We start from the raw sequence: 18,997 nt of genomic DNA on the forward strand, positions 1-18,997 counted from the left end.
ATATCAGGATTCAAATTACTTGTGCTTTATATTAAGAGACTCTTAAGTGACCCGAAGTATGATATAATGGTAGACGTTATATTTAACAAGATGTTATATAGCTACTGTTAATACATTATAAGTATAGCTTATATATGATTATATGTTTTCGGTTTGTGCATCAATCCGGATTAATCCTGATTAACCAATCATCAATCTCCATTTTGTAGCGTGGTCATCCGGATCCTTTCTCTGCAGCTGGATGAAACATGCAAGTTGTCTTAGTAATTTTATAAAGAATTTATTTATCATTTCAGTTTATTAGTTCCTTACTGGTAGAAAACTAGTTTCGGTGACTATAGGATTGCTGTCCGTCATTCTGTCATTCCGTTCATCCGTCAGTCGGTTATTTCGTGTCCGGTCCATAACTCTGCCATTCATCAAGGGAGTTTAATATTACTTACCATAAATGTTTCCCATGATAAGACAATGTGTCGTGCGCAAAACCGGGATCCTGCGCTCAAAGGCCAAGGTCACACTTTGAGGTCAAAATCAACAATCTATGAAGGGATTTTAATACTACTAGGCAAAAATGTTCCCCATAATAAGACGATGTGTCAAACACTACTTTCAGTCCCCTAGCTCAAAGGTCAAGTCACACTTTGCGATCAAGGGTTAAAATGGCATGAACAGGATCTGTTTCGTGTCCGGTCCAGAACTCTGGCATTCATGAAGGGATGACAATATTACTAGGCTTTGTCATCCAAAAGAGGATTTAAATATAAGTTGGCATAAGCATACACCTGAATGAGACGACTTGTTTTGCGCAAAACCCTGACCCTTAATTTAGAGGTCAAAGGTCAACAGCGTCTTTTTTTCTGTTTTGTCTGTGAACAAACAATCCATGAGGGGATTTAAGTTTTACTTGGGTCAGATGTTCCCCATTGATAAGACGACATGTCATGCGTAACGCATATATCCCTAGCTCAAAGGTCAAGGTCACACTTGGAGATCATAGGTCAATAGGATCTTTTTATTGTCCGGTTCATACCTCTGTCTTCCCTTAAGATAGTTTAACATATCAAGGCACGAATGTTCTCATGATAAAACGACGTGTCATGCGCAAAACCTGGACACCAAGCTCAAAGGTCAAGGTCACACTTGGAGGTCAAAGTTCAATAATTCACCAATCCATAAAAGGATTTTAATATAACTTGGCAATAATGTTCCCAAGAATAAGCAAACGTGTCATGCACCCAGACCCTTATCTCAGATGTCAAGGTTATACTTTGAGAGCAAATGTAAATAGCGATTTTTCCTGTCCGGTCCATAGCACTGCCATATTAAAGGAATTTTGATATTACTTGGCACAAATGTTCCCATGATTAGACAACATGTCTTGCGCAAACCCATACCATTAACTCAGAGGTCAAGGTCACAGTTGGAGGTAGAAGGTCAATAAGATTTTTTTCCCTGTTCGGTCCATAACTTTGTCATCCATTAAGGGATAACTTGACGCAAATGTTCCCCATAATGAGACAAAGTGTCATGCGTAATACCAAGACCCCTAACTCACAGGTCAATATCACACTTAAAGGTCAAAAGTCAGCAATGATCCTTCCTGTCCAGTCTGTGAAAAATTTTAATATAAGGTCACGTGTCATTGAAAAATTGACGGTGTATTTTCTTCCGAACTATATGAGCCGTGCCATGAGAAAACCAACATAGTGGCTTTGCGACCAGCATGGATCCAGACCAGCCTGCGCATCCGCGCAGTCTGGTCAGGATCCATGCTGTTCGCTAACAGTTTCTCCAATTCCAATAGGCTTTAAAAGCGAACAGCATGGAGCCTGACCAGACTGCGCGGATGCGCAGGCTGGTCTGGATCCATGCTGATCGCAAACCCACTATGTTGATTTTCTCATGGCACGGCTCATATGATTTCTTACATTTTTTTCATATTTTCCCACCAATTTCAAATGAAATGTTATCAAAATTGGAATTAAATACTTTCTTATATTTACAGATGCTATAACCAATTAACATCTGTATTTTTTTTAATTTGCAAACTTTAATCCGAACGTAGTATTATAACATATTGTATATATAGTACAATAATATTATTGAATATATACATCATTAGTACATGTAGATAACATCATTAGTACATGTTTTATTGCAGTAGAAAAGTCACCTTCTAGTAGGGGGCTTTGCATTCATTTGCATGGTAATACTTTTATATATTATAGTACAATATTTTATATATATATACATCATAAGTACATGCAGATATTCGATCATTTTGTTATATTGCAGTAGAGAAGTCAGCTACAACTAGGAGGCTTTGTTTGCATGGCAGATCTTGTATATAAGTAGTACAATATTTTTATATATACATTATTAGTACATGTAGATATCAGATTATTATTATTATTATTATTATTATTATTATTATACCAGATTTATATAGCGCTCTTTTCATGATAAACACGTTCAAAGGCGCTTTACATATAGCAAACGCAGTCATACAGAGCGCGAAATTCATCCTCTACTAGTACCTCAAAGCCCCCAGAACAGACAGAGAGAACTTTTTAAGATACAGACGTGTCCGGCTAACTTAGTCTAGCTCTTTGCGAATAGACAGTCTGGTTCTTTAACGTGCCCGGTGTAAAGCACCGATACACGCGATAATGCTATATTGCTGAGAAGTCACCTACCAGTAGTGGGACATTGTTTTGCACGGCAATACTTCATTGGTGTTTCCTTTTCCTTTCATCTCTAACATTAGATGATTATGATGTGTTATGTATTTTTCACAGCTATCTAAATATAGTTTGTATTACGCTACAAATTCTTATATTCATACTACTGATAGTTCTCCTGCAACCAACTTAATGTCCAGATTATTTGTAATTTTAATCCTCTAATACATATGATTTTATACACGTCTGATTTTATCAGAAATGTCACAAAAACGTGTCATTTAATACTCCAGAATGTTAGGAATATTAGTTTATATGTTGTTATAATGCAGAGAATACAAGAAAAATGTTTGTGAATTTTTAAGTAAAATTTTATTTAATAACCTCGAATGACCTACGGAGGTCGGCTAAGCTAACTGAAAATACAATGTAAGACAAAACATGAAAATATGATTAAAATTACCTTATTTTGTAGTCATTTGTAAGAACTCCATCGATACTTAATTGATCTCTTGCTATATTCATAGCACTGCCAACTTTGAATAAATATTGCCAACTTTTTGGCCTTATATCAACAATTATCCCAATTTTTGCTGAATGTGACGTCACAAAAATTATCAGCGTAGTAAGAGAGAAAAAATATTTCATGACGAACATTAGGCCGAAAATGTTAGAATGTCAGCTCCTTCTTGTGTAAGAGGAAGACAACAACGACTGCTCAATCTCAGTGATTTGCCTAATTTAAAGTTATGCTTGGCACAGAAACAAATCCTGAAACATTTTCATTAACACTTTATTACTCTGGCTTAAATCGAAGCTTAGAACAAAATAATGAACAGAAAATCATAAGCTTAAGAAATAACCAAATCTCATAATTTCACTGTTATCCTTCATTTATTGACCGCTTTCAAAGTTCACTTCAGAGGACATTTGTATTAAGAGAGAATTCATTAAGCCTTACAAAACAAAGTTCCTCGATTTTAAATTTCTCTGAATTTGATGGAAAACTATTATTAAATCACAAACTCCGGAGAGGGTGATGAAGGCAATGAGCTTATAAATCATACTCAGGCTGAGTAAATATGAGAGTCATTCGATGATTAATAAAAATCATTAAATTGTCTGAAGGTTTCAGATTAAATTATTAATTGGGCATACATGTAACGGTGGATTTTGCAGGACCGGTCGTATGCTGAACGACCTCTTGCAATTTTCCATTGGCCATCATTTTAATATTGTAATCATGAGTAAGCAATGGCCTCGTTTTTTAAAATCCTTGGACTGGGCGATAGATAATTTGTTAACCGCCATTTTACATTAACCAGGTAATATAAAAATGATCATGAGTAGGCACAAGACTGTCTATTAGGATGATTCTTGGATTGAGCGGCCGAAATCATAAGAAGGTACTACTTTTTCTCCAGTTATCCTCAAATTGAGCGACCGGAACGTTTCCAACAGTAAATAAAATCCCCATTCTTTTTAAATATTGACACCAATGTTGACAGTCTAGTTCACTATAATAATTCAAATATAATAAATATGGTCGTCAACGAATAACGTGCATACTTTGACAAAGTTGTGATTATTACCCCAAAAGGAACGAGTTAATAACTCAATATAGTGGTGGCTGGTCACGTTTATGTTATACTGGATCACATATTTGAACTGCAAACACGCAATCTAGTAAATGTACATGTATATCAAATTGATATATAAGCTACCAATGTTCAAGGTCCTTATACATCTTAACTAATACCGGATCACGTTTATACGAAGAATAAATATCTCGTGAAACATTTTTGGACTGATTTAAGTTGTAAATAATATGTCATGTACATCATGTTTAACCCTTAGCCTGATTTTGCCTTTGCGACCAGTGCAGACCAAGATCAGCCTGCACATCCGTGCAGTCTGATCATGGTCTGCACTGTTCGCTATTTAGTCAGTAATTTTTCAGTGAACACCCCTTTGGATAATAAGTGGTATGGCCCAAATTGAATGATGGACCGGTCCATTTTAGATATTTAGCAGGGTAAGGGTTAATGTAGCTAATGCCAATCTCAACAAAAGCCTTTGAACAGCAGAATGGAGAATAAGGAAATAACGTGTATGCTAAACGTTTCTGAGAAGTATATATCCAATTATTATAATTCAGATTCCCCCTTCTTATTAATTGTGTTGGCGTATTGATAGAGTTCTATATCTGCACTAGTGCATTTAAGCAAAATACACAAAATTATATATGTGTCCGGTTGAGCTATTATGATTACTCACCGTTTACCATGCGTGCACGCGTCCGTCCGTCCAAACGATATCTCCTCTAAAACTCTTTGCTGCAAGTTAATGAAACGTGGCATGGGTGTTTCTTAGAAGGCCCTCCTGTAAACGTGTTTCGTAGGTTTCGCTCGGTTACACTAAGGAAAAACCAGAGGTAAAATACAAAAATCTTCAAACGAAATATCCCAAATAGCTGGTCCAATTTTCAAATAATTCTACAGAAATGTTTTAGGCGACACTCTACTACATCTGCACACTACTAACACACACACACACACACACACACACACACACACACACTCGCATACAAAACAATCACAGGAGGACACAAAACGAACAAATAAAGGAACACAGTGGGGCACCGCCTTGGAACGGCCAGTGACAAAAACACCACTGGAGAGCTTAAAACGGTTTATGGTGCACCTAACCTCATTCTTACCCCCACTATGTTACAAAGTCACTAGACAGTGTAAATAAAATCAATCCCCTCCAGGTGAATCTCTAACACACGCAATAGGAAGGCATGGCATGTAAAACACAAAAAAATCTACTGTATAATTATATAAAAAGCAAACCTTAAGAACCAAAAACGCATGTACTCAATGCCTTTGCAGAAGCCAGAGCATGAAGAGAAATACCCTTAAGGGCCCGACGAAACAGACTAGAAGACAGATATGAAAACAGTTCAGTCCTGGAAGGATTTAAAACCTGCTTATCACAGAGTCCCCCTCCTCCCTCTTCCGTCAGACACAATCAAAGAGGGAAGCGTAACGTCCAACTGTTGAATCTGAAAATGCGGTGTGTCTCAAAACAGTTAGGTCGTAACCTCTTTTAATAAAACTTTTTATAATTTTACCAAATATAGTTTGAAAATGACCATCACTCAAAATCTACGAAGTTTGTAAACCACATCTCAATAAAAATTGGGTTTTGAAATACCTTCTCGCAGAAGTGTCTTTAAATTACTGCTGAATTTTAAAACCAAATCAGAATTACGATAGTAAAATTTAGCAAACTGTTTACAGTACGCAATTTGTAAATAAAGGTAGCCTTGCTGAAGAGGTTTATTTGTGTAGCCTGAGGTGCTGAGCCTGAACACATACAGTTACTAGCTTAAGTCTAATACTTAAAGCTAGCGAAAAATCTTTTTCACAATTATCAAATCAAGTCAAGTCAATACTTTCAGAGTCATAGTTTACATAGTGTAAATACATGTGAACAAAAACATACACATAAATGATAAAGTTCCTACGGGAATGATAATATTCATGTTTACTGTGATCAAAACAAGAACACATTTTAAATAGAGAAAATGATATTAAACGATGAAGAATTTCAATAACATAATGTCAGATTTTAATAGCGAAAAGGAATAAAAAGCAAAAACAAAAATAGAATGTGTTTATCGTACATTGTAATATTAACAAAATAAGTCCGAAAGTACATTTTCCTTATGCTGATTTAAAAATGGATTAAAATTTCGGAATGCGTACACTTACACGAAGGTACTTTATTCTCTTTCCTCATGTTCCTTAACTGATATAAAATGAACAAGAATCCGGAATGCATGTACTAAGTAAACACCGGTTAGTTAAATCTTATTAAATTCATTTGGTACTTAATGGACACAGTTTAAGAAAGGTATGTATAGAAATAGGAAATTACTTAAATTCTCGCATTACATTTTTAACAAATAAGCATAAATTATGAATAATTGTTTTCATGTTTGCACGTCATCAATTCTTTGTATTTCAGGATATTTGGTCTATGTGAAAATCGACGAGGGATACATTTATTCCTAAGACTTGACTTGACTTGACTTGACTTGACTGTGCGACAGACTGGTGACTCTATAACATCCCAACCCCTATAGGGGCAAACTGGTTTAAGCTACATGTACCAGGAAATTAATACTATTCCTTAAGAAATCTTTGAAACTTAATTACTGACAGACTATATGTTATGGAAACACATGAGAATTAGTTGTTTTTACTAAATTTTACACTGAAAATCGAAAAGAATTTGTCAAGCTTTACTCAAGGTAAACTGCCTTATTTATAAATATCTATATTTAAAGCGACATACACATATTTATCCGTAGTTGTATTGGTAGAGACAGTGAAAAACATTTTATTGTCTCGGCGGCTAGGGTTCGATTCCCGACGCGGGCATCTTTTTTTTTTCTTTCTTGATTTGGCATTTTAAAGATGATTTAGAAACAAAAATTCATATTCTTATGTTAATAATGTGAACAAACATCAATTTTAAGGAAAGATCATTTTTAGCCAAAATCTGGAGGTCAGTGTCTTTAAAGGTGCTTCTTTCTGCAAACCACCATATAAAAATTTTACATTACACACTAGAACTTGTTAAACATCTGCATATTTTCTGAAGTTCTGTTATATTGTTTCTGTGACATCAGAAGCTTTGTATCATTCTGTTTCTGAAAGTTAAATTGGCCATTACGATACACTGAATGTATAGAGATATTGAGAATTAAGGGAACTATTTAAATTTCCCATACATTGAAGAAGATAACATATTTGGCTATAGCCAGTCTAACATATGGTCCTGTAACATAACAATGTAAGTATGTAACATAGACAGTGCATTGAAATAACGTATAATGAACAAATCAATCCTAATTACAGATAGAGAAAATTTATACGCACAATTCACCACCACAATATGACCCAGTACCACGATATCTTTGTACTAAAAATTACAGCAATTGTACGATTATTGTAATCATAAATTGCTTATTCGAAGTCAACTTCGTTAAGTCTATAATATATCACCCTATGAGAGTACTAATGAGATAGATTATCACACCTTTTAGAGATTCTTAGTAATATGTGTCATTTAATGTTCTAGAAAACGTAAGTACAAACGTACTTAAGTTGTCGGAATGGCGAATATCACTTCTTGAGGATTAAGTGCGATCTCTTTTGAACAGCATAATGAAAAACGTGTCCGAGCATGTGCTAGCCTTAGATTCGAATAAATCCAGATCAAAGGTAATGGCTGCTGAAACATAAATCTGGACTGCTTCGTGACGTGAAACAGAACAAAATTACTAAATGCGCTTAATAATGTTTAATATTTTCAAGGAATAATTTTTATATAATGATGCGGATATATCATCGTATCTGAAAACGCCACGTAATATAATCAGTACTCTAAAATACTCTGTACAGCTCAATCGATTTAGAAGAATAAGTGTGCTAAGCGCAAATATTGCCGTTTCTATACAATATATTTTCTTTGTGAGTGAATTTACAGAAAAAAATGACCGAAATTGCAATAACTGATAATACAATTTTAATCTAAAGACAAAGCGATTTATTGAAAACTTTATAGTGATCTGATTCATTCATTTTTCATGAACCGCGTAAGTTATTGTATTACCATTGTATCGCAAAATATATCCTTTAATTCAGTCTAGTCTTATGTTTAACGGTTATTTGAGGTGCAAGATTTCCTTAAGAAATGAAATAAACTTCTGTTCTATTTTGAACGGTGTAAGAAGTTAATATGGCAATATTGGTCTCTTACAATGTTAAGGAGGTATACGCACATTCAAATATTAAGGTAACCTACCTCCTTAAAGTCATCCTGAATAGTTATTTAAACGATTAGAATGCCCCCATGGACACATTATGTATGCTACACTCATTTTTATCCATTCTAAATTATGGTCGTTAAAGCCAGGTTGTTGTTTTACAATATTCTTGTAGTATTGGAGCATTCTCCCAGACGGTAAAACAACCATTCCGGGTTTTCTTACATTTTCATCCACCTGTGGCGACTTAAGTAGAGTCCTTAGGCAGTTACTAATAATTTTTGCATCCCATCTCCTTTGACAGGCATCAAGGTCTTTCTTGCAGTTCCGAAGATGTGACTAGCAAAATCAGACGCGTTACCGTCCATCGTTTTTTTTAAATAGAATGTACTCCATGTCTGCATGTGACTCGTGGCTTAGATCCACGGTTGCGTTTTTTTTTTTAAAAAACATGGTATAGTTTTGGATAATTGGATCCCGACTTACGGTTAATTTTAGATAATATTTGTCGGAACTGTTTGCAGCTTCTGGGTTATTTGTTTCTTTACAGGCATTAACGTCGGACAATTATTGTCGGGGTTGTTTTGCTATTTGGGAAGGCGTTTCTTCAGTTGGTTTATTATTTCTACACGTTTCCTAAACTGATTGTTAGAATCATTGCAAGTTTTATTTGTCTCTACTTAACCTAACAACGGTAGAAGTTTTTGCATCATTTAGACCGACCTATTACACGGGATGAATTTGCATCCTGTAGAAATGAAAAGGTTTCTTTCGTTGATTTTTCTTTTTGTAATTTTTCATCAAATGGTACACCATTGCGAATTCTACGAGAATGCAAGCCTGTGATATGACACTGATACTCCTTTACTCGGTAGTCAAACAACAGTTACATTTGATATCTTGTCGTCCAACGGATACGATGTCCGATTCGCTTAAAGTTACAGTGCATTTCAACAGTTTCCCATTGGCAAACGTGGCGGTAGGACATTCAGATTCAAACACCGAAAACTGTTTTATTACTGATCTACAGTAGCTAAGTAGAGGTATTTGTTTTTCTTGATATTCACCTCTAATTCTGATGTTTTGTATGCGATAATCCGTTTCCCATTCCGATAAAACATCGTGTGGTGTGCTTCAAAGAAGATTTACAACTTGATCAATAACATCTGTTGTGGGTGCAGATATGAGGTTCTGAAGCTGTAATAAAGTTCATCTACGCCGGTAATAGACCACTTGCTCTCTACACCAAGGCTTTAGTGAAAAGAAAAAATAGGCTGAATATGACCAGATACCGTAGAGCTTGCTAAATACGTTTAGACATTCTTATAGATTTTTGTTTCATTTCAGAAAAATAATTAAACGCTTTTCAGCGAGCAAAGATATAGACATCACTGCAACAACAAGGATGACCAGTTTACAAATGGACTGCACATGTGGTGTGGAACTTAAGAAGGGCGTTATAGGTTTGAGACATTAGCAGAGATCTTTGACATTAACGACAAATTTGCCTCTTGTAATCAGACAATTTCGTGTTTAATTATCGGTGAGATTAATACTTTTAATCTCTTTAAGAAAATCTTCGAATTGGTAATGTACATATGTTAACACGTGAAACACGTGAAAAAAGTGCTTTGGAACCATGCAGATAATGTCACGAATGTTAAATGGGTATACAGTTAAACGCCCTTATAACTTACTCTGGTATGGCGTAGGCCTACTCTCGAATACATGTATCGCTTTTCCCTAGCCAAAATGTCCAATGTTCCCTAGTCAAAGCCTTCCTATCGTATACATGTATAACAGTCTGGAAATAACGAACCTGCACGTGCCTACAACAAAACTTATTTGGACCAAATGAACGAATTTAAAAGTCTAACAATATGTGCATTTCTTCTATATACGCATTGAAGGATTTTAATGAGACATATCTATGGAAGGCCGGTTCGCCATTCTAATTACTACATAGCAAATTTAGAATGATAGCTGCCAAATGCTTTATGTGAAAATGTTGACTATCAAATGATAAGTGCGAGTAGTTAATTACGCAATGCGGAACAATATAAACCAAATGCTTATTACTGACTGCTTATTCCAACAATGATCTGAATACATCATTGAATTGAATGAATGCAATCTTTATATAATTATTAGCCTGCATTATGTAACTTTGTCTCTGTTAAAAAGTTTTTCTAAAGAACAATTATAGAGTAAATAGTTTATAACTGCTTCACCTTTGGTATTTAGCATTAGGTGGATTTATATGGCATATAGCATACGATTTCTACCATTTTGACATTAAAAATGAAGTAGATGAACGGTTAAAAAATGTACCCCGCGTTGTTTTAGTTGATAAGCAGTTGTACACACTTTTGTAATTTCGAATTCTGTGTTCAAATACGTTAACATTATTTCAAGTATGTGTTTTTTCGTGTGTATCATAATCGAGGAACAATTTTGATAACTGCATTTCTGAACACTGTTTTAAAAATAATTCGGGACATTACGTCACACTTGTAAATGCATGTATGATGTTACGAAGGCTTTAAACACGGCACCGTCATTGCACATTGAAGACCTGTGAAAATAAGATAAAGGAATAAAACATATTGGGGAACAGCCTTCGAGAGTTGTCTAGCAACCGTGTTGTGATAACCAACATTTGTCCAAAAAAAAAAACAAACAACAAAAAAACACAACATTTCAGCATAGTAGTAACACATTTTCTTTCAAGCCCCTCTGATTGGATTACTATACATCTGAATTCCAAATTTTGATATATCAACCGGTTTATCACTCAAAATTAAACATTTTTTACTGAATAAAACATTACTTTATAACGAAAGGAGAATTGCATTTCTAACGATATACAGGTAAATAGGGGCATTCATAGCAGCTTAAAGATTCATGAAATTTTGATGACCTTGTTTTCTTTGCTGAACACTGAGACCCGGTTTTCGTAGAAAAGTTTTGCAAATCTCAGTAAAAGGACTTACAGTTACGGGCGGTTAAAGAGGGGTTTTCCTTTACAGGAGAGGATTACGAGCCAAGTATATAAAAGAAAAGTTTTACAATTTTTTTCCATTTTGTTTTCCAGGAAGGTCCTTGAAAACTGCGAAGGCGGGGATCCAATGCTTTATCCTGTACTTTAACAAAGCCACCTGCGAAGGTAGGGTCAGGCCATTCTCATCCATCAGAGGTTCGTCAAAATCCCGAGACAAACGTTCATCCGGGGAACCACGGTAGACCTCTGGTATGCGAGAATGGGGTCAGGCGGACAAACCTTCCTCCACCTCACTGAACACCCTTATGCTGGATCCGCGCACGACATATATTTCATCAACAAAACAACAGAAACATTTATCATTTATGACATTATGTTGTGCTGGATCCGTGCACGACATACAACAAAACATTTATCATTTATGACATTATATTATGCTAGATCCGTGCACGACATATTCATCAACAAAACATTTATTTTTTGTAATAATATATTACTTAGTCTAAAACATAGCAAAAACTGCTTCTTAGTGACTGTTCCGTAAAACTGTTTTTCCAGATTCCAAGAGTATTTTGTATAACTGAACTCTTGGAAAAAATCTTTGTTTTAACTGCTGATTTTATGCTAGGACGGGCAGTTATCTAAGACCATTGATTTTTAAATAAGGCTCCAACCGAATGAATTAATTACAATTACCGATAAAATCCGTTAAATTACATTTCCGGTGAATAACACCTAGTCTAATGAACATCGTCAACGAGATAGCCTTAGGTAAATGACCTTTAATTTTGCTTTTAAATCACCTCGTTGTGTCATAAAACGTCAGATGGATATAATAGTTTGCAACAAGTTGTCCAAACTTATACATTATCAAGTTTTTGATGGCTTAATTTTTGTATGGCCAGCAAACTTTTACTACGACCAGTGTTCACACAATTTTGATTGGTTGGACACACGTCAGGTCAAGGAAGAAAAATGTAAAGATGATTCAGTGTCCAATATTTAGGGAAGGGGGAGGAAAACTGTCTTTTATCTTATGGCCATCCCTTAAAATGTTGAATCTATAAAAGTCATCATCATCTTAGCATTATCATCAAACCGTTAAAAAACGTTGTTAGTGTACCTACCCACTTACGGTATCATGGATTCTTCAAAAGGTGCTTACGTTGCAATCTTGTTCACGCTATATATTTGCACAGTGAATGGCTACAACAGCAAAAATAATGGTATGTGTTTTAAGATATTATTTCTATCTTGTGGACATTCAAATGTAAAGATTTTTTATTTAAGAAATAATTATCTCATTTTGTGATTTGTCGTTGTATAAAATCATTGTTTGGAGTTCAGATGCGAAAGAATTATATCAAGAAGGCGAAGCTCAGTGATATTATATAAATATCATATGGCAGCATGTGTGACATTGATATTGTCAACCCGAGAGCAGAATGTCACCCGAGGCGTAAGCCGAGGGTGACATTCTGTTTCGAGGGTTGACAATATCAATGTCACACATGCTGCCATATGATATTTATTTTATTATACCGAACAAAATTAAGTACATAAAAAAGTTTTAAAATGTTTTTAATTCATTTAATTCAATAAGTTTAACAAGGTAAACAAAATATCACATATATCAGGAAGAACAAAATTCCACTGTTAACAATGCTAATTAAATTCCTTGGAAAACTGTTTTTTATTGTACTTGACTGTTCATTTTCCATGAAAATGGAAATGTACTTAACCACAAATTTTAACAAGGTAAACAAAATATCACATATATCTAGAACAAAATTCCACTGTTAACTATGCTAAAATTCCTTCAAAAACTGTTTTTTTACTGTACTTGACTGTTCATTTTCCATGAAAATGGAAATGTACTTGACCACAGTTACTTATATTTGGATTGATGTTGTACATGAAAGGTGGCCTTGCTTGTTCAAATTGGGTGTTTATAATTTGGGGGGCAGGCATGTGATTGTTCATAGTTCCTACATTATCATGGACTTGCTGAAATACACTATTAGCGACTGATGATGCCTGAGTAGTTATCACTGGTTGCAATGCAATGTTTGTACTCGCCTGTGTGACAACGGGTTTGTCACTAACATGTGGCTGCATATTTGGGGGATTATTCTCCTTCCCAGTGGTATCTAATTCAATGAATACATTATCATCACGAAAAATCTCCTCAAGAAAGTCAAGATCGCTAATGTCAACCCCAGAAGTAGCTGTTTCATTTGGGGCATGTTGATTTATTGGAGCCTGTTGATTTATATTTGTCACATTTGGCTTTTTCTGCAGGGCTTTAGCCAGTGTATCAGAAATTTGCTGCTGTTTTTCGTCACACAAACGTCTCGAGTAGCTACGAATAGACATTTCAGATTTGTGTCCAGACACTCGTACCAGGTGTCGAGCCTCGATTCCATTTCTATCAAGTTCGGATATTGATGTGGCTCGAATACAATGGTTTGTGTACCGTTTAGACAAATGTGCCAAGTTCGAAATATCGCCCATCATTCCAGCTAGTTTTCCCTTTCCTAAGGGAGCCATACAGTACCAAATTGGTCCATCAAGTTCGAAGCTATCAAGCGGTCGCTGCCATAGGCAGTCAATTCCTGGATTCAGTTTGCTGAGATACTTTTTAAACGAAGCCACCGGACAATTGACATCACCAGGAAGCTCGTACATTTTCCCTTCGCCAATGGTTTCATCACAGCTCGACTCGGCACTGAAAAAAAAGTGAAATGTTTTGAGAAATAGTTAATTTTTAAATTACCTGAAAATTTGCATAAAGTCAAGTCAATATTCATTTATTGTCGGTAGATAGTATAATATTATGAACATAAGCAATGTTGATATATCTGTAGGTTTTGACTAGTCAAAATAATTCGACGTTCAGATTGTTTCATATTTGTGACTGGCAATCTTAACGTCAAACTTTGAAGGACCAAAATAATGGAAGATAAATCACAGTACACAGTCATGTAAAGTTATTGGTTTTATATGGCGTGTAAACATACACAAAGGTTTAAATCACTAGAAAATTTGTAATTTTGGAGATTTGATAATTTTTACATAGATTAATGAGGAAATTGAATCCGACCTTTCTATACATGTAAGATTTATTTGAATTCATGGCCAATTTGTGAAATTATCAACATTTTAACCTATAGCATACAAATAGCGATAAAAATTTCATTGGAAATTGCTTCAACTATTTTAAGGGGTGTAACGATACGCTAGTCTCACGATACAATACATATCGTGATACAGATGCAACAATATGTGTATCGGCAGACTAAGGTATCGGGATACAGAGAATTGCAATATATCGTTACACCCTACTGTAGTAAACTATCTTGGTCTTTGAGTGGGGATATTGGCCATTTGCAAAAAATATCTCAATATTTCCTAGGAGCGCGTCAGATTAGCTGGACTAGCTTTTCATCAGCATGTGTCAACTGAATTTTAAAGATTACTGCAGTGTGATTAAATAGATTTAGATCTAGCAAATTTCTGTAAATTTGTTTCTTACCCATGATTTTTATCAGCTTCATCCACCATCTGATAGACATATCTCCTACCGGCAGCATTGACAGCGACGGCAAAGGTGTCTTTTTTCATTCCTCTCAGATTTTCCTGCCCTCTCCGGCAAAGAAAGTACATAATTTCAAACCAGACCTTTTTCTGTAACCCACATGGTGTGTCAATGTCAAATGCTATATTTTCACTACTGAAAAGTTTTTGAAGATCCTCAGAGGAAATTTCATCTTTGTGTTCAATAGATCCTTTACCCTTTTTTTCAGATCTGTCACTTTGCTCTTAAATGTGGTAAGACATGACGAAAATGAATTATCATTGCACACATCAATTTTACACTCATCTTTCAGATATTTACAAATTCCGTACTTAATTGATGTCAGTGATGATTTCTTTAGTTCCGACCCATCTGTCTTTCTTATGCTTGCAAAGAATGCTCGAAGAGATTTGTTTAATTCCTCGCTTGAAAATCCTTCAAATTCACAGTTTTCGCCGAGAAATTCACGAAACAGAGACACACTTCTTTTTATTACACGTTTTGTGTTTTTTGAGTCTTTCTGTCCATCAAGAGTGTCTAAATCATCTTCAGAAATACTAGCAAATCGAGACATGTTTACATGCTGACAGTTCCTGTCGTCTGATGTTTTTTGTGTACACATTGAATAGTGACGTCACTGCTGTATGTGTATAAGGGAGGCAATCACGTCATGATTTAGCTTAAATATTGAAGCAGTTATTTGCCCTTATATGACATTCAAAATATCACTGCGGTCACATGACCTGACAGTCAATTTTCGCTTGGTCACGTGTCAAAAGGTTGAAAATGTTTCTGATAGTCAAAATATCTCTTTTTCGGGTAATGGGATTTTACCATTGTATACAAAAGTGAGGTATAATAATATGATATGCGTCTGAACGGCAAACAATGATTTTATTCAAGAGCAAATCACTAAATGAGATATTTTTTATTCGAATACGTTTCATCAAATATTTGACTGTTTTGTTGGTTTCTTTTCCAGTGCGCCGCTTTTTTTTCTAATATTTTTTCGCACTTTTGATTACGTTTTCGAGTATAGAAAAAAATTCACAATGTAGATTTTAATGAAACTTTTTACAATTCAACATTGATCTATTTTCAGTTATAGGCTAAAAACTGTATAGGTTTGTTTGCTTAATTTTTCACAGTTTACAAAATATCAAATATGTCCGTACATTGCTGCATATTTTATTTATTTTACATCACCCATTTTTTTCTAAAAGAACCTTAAGAAATAAGTAGCGCTGATTGTAAAAGATTCCCAGCAACGTACCCTTGTAACGGCTTTCAGACATTATTCCAGTTGTTCTTGATATTAAACGACGTTTGTCGTCACTTCCGGTTAATCAGACGTGCAGAATCACTGTAAGAATACTATTTTGTCTAGAACTATAAGATTCAGAATGTTCATGAATACGGAACTTCATATTGTGTCACTATTGCAGGTTTTGTCATGAAACGGTTCATATATTTAAACTTCAAGATTAAATGCTTCATTGACATTTGGCACATCATGTGTTTATACATCATTTTGATATTTTCAGGTCTTGGATATTTTCCTAATTTGTTGTCTTCCCACCTAACTAAACAGCAAACGTTTAAGTCGTATGTATATCCGAATCAAGTTCCAGTACCTAGCTACATCAAGTCAGTGCAACAACCAATGATTCACGCAGCTATGCCTGCTCCGTCGTACGTTGTACCTACTCCGAAAATGTTGTATCCAGCCATGTTGCCAGCTGGAGTTTCTAGATTTGTTCCTGCCGGACATGCAGCTTATAAGCCATTCTACAACCACCAAGATGTAGTGACCAAATCAGTCATCTATTCTGTTCTGTTGTCGGAAATCTTACGAAGAATTTAACTAATTTATAACAAGGAAATAATTGAATGTTAATCAAGTCCGAAGTCAGGCCGATTTTTGTTATGTTTGTATGTGTATCGTCTAATTGATTGACTGATTGATTGATTGAATGAATGATTTATTGCCTTATATATTGATTTATTCATTGATTGATTTATTATTTATTGATTGTTTTATTTATTGATTGATTGATTTATTGATTGATTGATTTATTTATTTATTTATAAAAATCTATATATCAGAGCCATAATTTGTAAAATAAATATGAGCAACAGTATTGAAACGTATTTCTTTGTCAATGTCTCTTCTTTGCTTTTTTTAAGAAAGATGATGTTAATACTGTCGTCTTTAATAAATTCATTTTCATATATTATACATTTATCTTGTTTATTGAAACCTCAATATTGATTGCATTTATACAGTTTTAAGTGAAACTAACCCCCGGTAGGTTTTTACACATTTTGAAAGCTACCTCGGAATAGTATCTTAATTTCTAGGAAGTTTTATATAAGACTAATGTCTCGCATATAAATAGCAAAGAAAATTTAATAGTAAAAGAAGTAAATTCGGTTTAAAACATTCAACTTGTTAAATATTTGTTCAAACTGTTAGTTTTTTCTGGGACGGGACCATGTCAACTCTATTCAACTCAACTGATAGTTTATATTATTATCATCTTTGACTAATAAAGCGTTGATTCAAGTAGGGCTTTCAACGCCAGTTTCATTGCACAGAAAATATAAAATGTAAGCGCTTTTCTGACAAACCAGCGTTTTACTCATGAAGCTTCTAGAGTTTGCAAACATTAAAAAAATAAAATAAACAACTTTGAAACTGCATTGGCAGTAAAGGTAAAAAAATAAAAGTATCTTTTTACTTCACAAAACTATATATGCCAATCACCACTAGTTTGGAGATGATTGTGATGATGTAGAAGATTACTGCGCATTTACAAAAATTATACGGTCACTTTACGTTCCTGTTGTTTGAATGTTCAAATCCAACACCCTAAATATTGCTATTTTCAAACTGTTGGAGGTGAAACTCGGTATATTTAACAATAAAAGTGTGTTATTTCCGCCCCGGCCAGGAAAAGTTGTGGCATCTTTTTTGGGGCTCTAACATACGTTTCTGAAAAGCCGTAAAACCTTGAAAACTATATTATCAACCTGAAACATTGTATTTTTCATGTTTTTAGATTATTGGTCCGCTTTAAATATAATTTACACATCCATGTTTTGTTTAGATGTACTGCTGACTGTACTGAGAATATAATAATTTTTCAAGTGTACTCGAAAATTATGAAACGGATATAAAATATTAATTTGCAGATTAACTTTCTAACATGTCTTCTACAGATGTTTAGCAAAAGTTCTATGGATGTGGCTTTGATGTACTTTTTTTACGTTCAACAAAAAAGAAAAACGCTTTTAATAAATTGCGAAACGTTTGTTTGAATGTTGACTGTAAGCAAAGGTATTGCCTTGTAAATGAAACTACAGTAATCGCGATTTCCATAATGATGTTTTTATATATCACAATTGGCTGGTATTGCTTCTTTACGTCGCAAGTGACCTTTATTTACACGTCAGTAAAGCATTATTGTGAACCCATCAAATAATTTTCATTATCTAAGGTAATCAAAGTTTATTTACATCCTTTATGGTCGCCAAACATTTTTTCCGTAGACGTTCTTTTATTTATTTTTTTTTTCATTAAGGGGAATTTATTCACCATTCCGACATCTACAATGTCTATAATTCCAAATGTATGTTTCCGATTCCGATAGTTTCCTTTACCACTACATTATCTTCTTTTGAAATACATTCAAGCAAAACCGTCACCAACATTATAATAATTTTAATCATTTTCCGTGTAAATAAATAAAATATGCAACAATTTCAAAAACTAATTAATCATGTTTCATAGTATTTACATAGTTTTCAGACCTAGTCCCTAATTAGAGTTACTCGTCTTTGAATAAACATACTTAACCTCAATATAAAGACATATATTTTGAAAAGATGACTTG

At 34.4% G+C, this 18,997-nt stretch overlaps 1 pseudogene; it reads right to left on the reverse strand.

The window, feature by feature from the left end:
• Positions 1 to 13,088: 13,088 nt before the first annotated feature.
• Positions 13,089 to 15,946, reverse strand: LOC123548639 (uncharacterized; annotated as a pseudogene).
• Positions 15,947 to 18,997: the final 3,051 nt, after the last annotated feature.

Source organism: Mercenaria mercenaria, chromosome 12 (assembly GCF_021730395.1).
Source record: "Mercenaria mercenaria strain notata chromosome 12, MADL_Memer_1, whole genome shotgun sequence".
In the NCBI taxonomy this organism is placed as follows: Eukaryota; Metazoa; Mollusca; class Bivalvia; order Venerida; family Veneridae; genus Mercenaria; species Mercenaria mercenaria.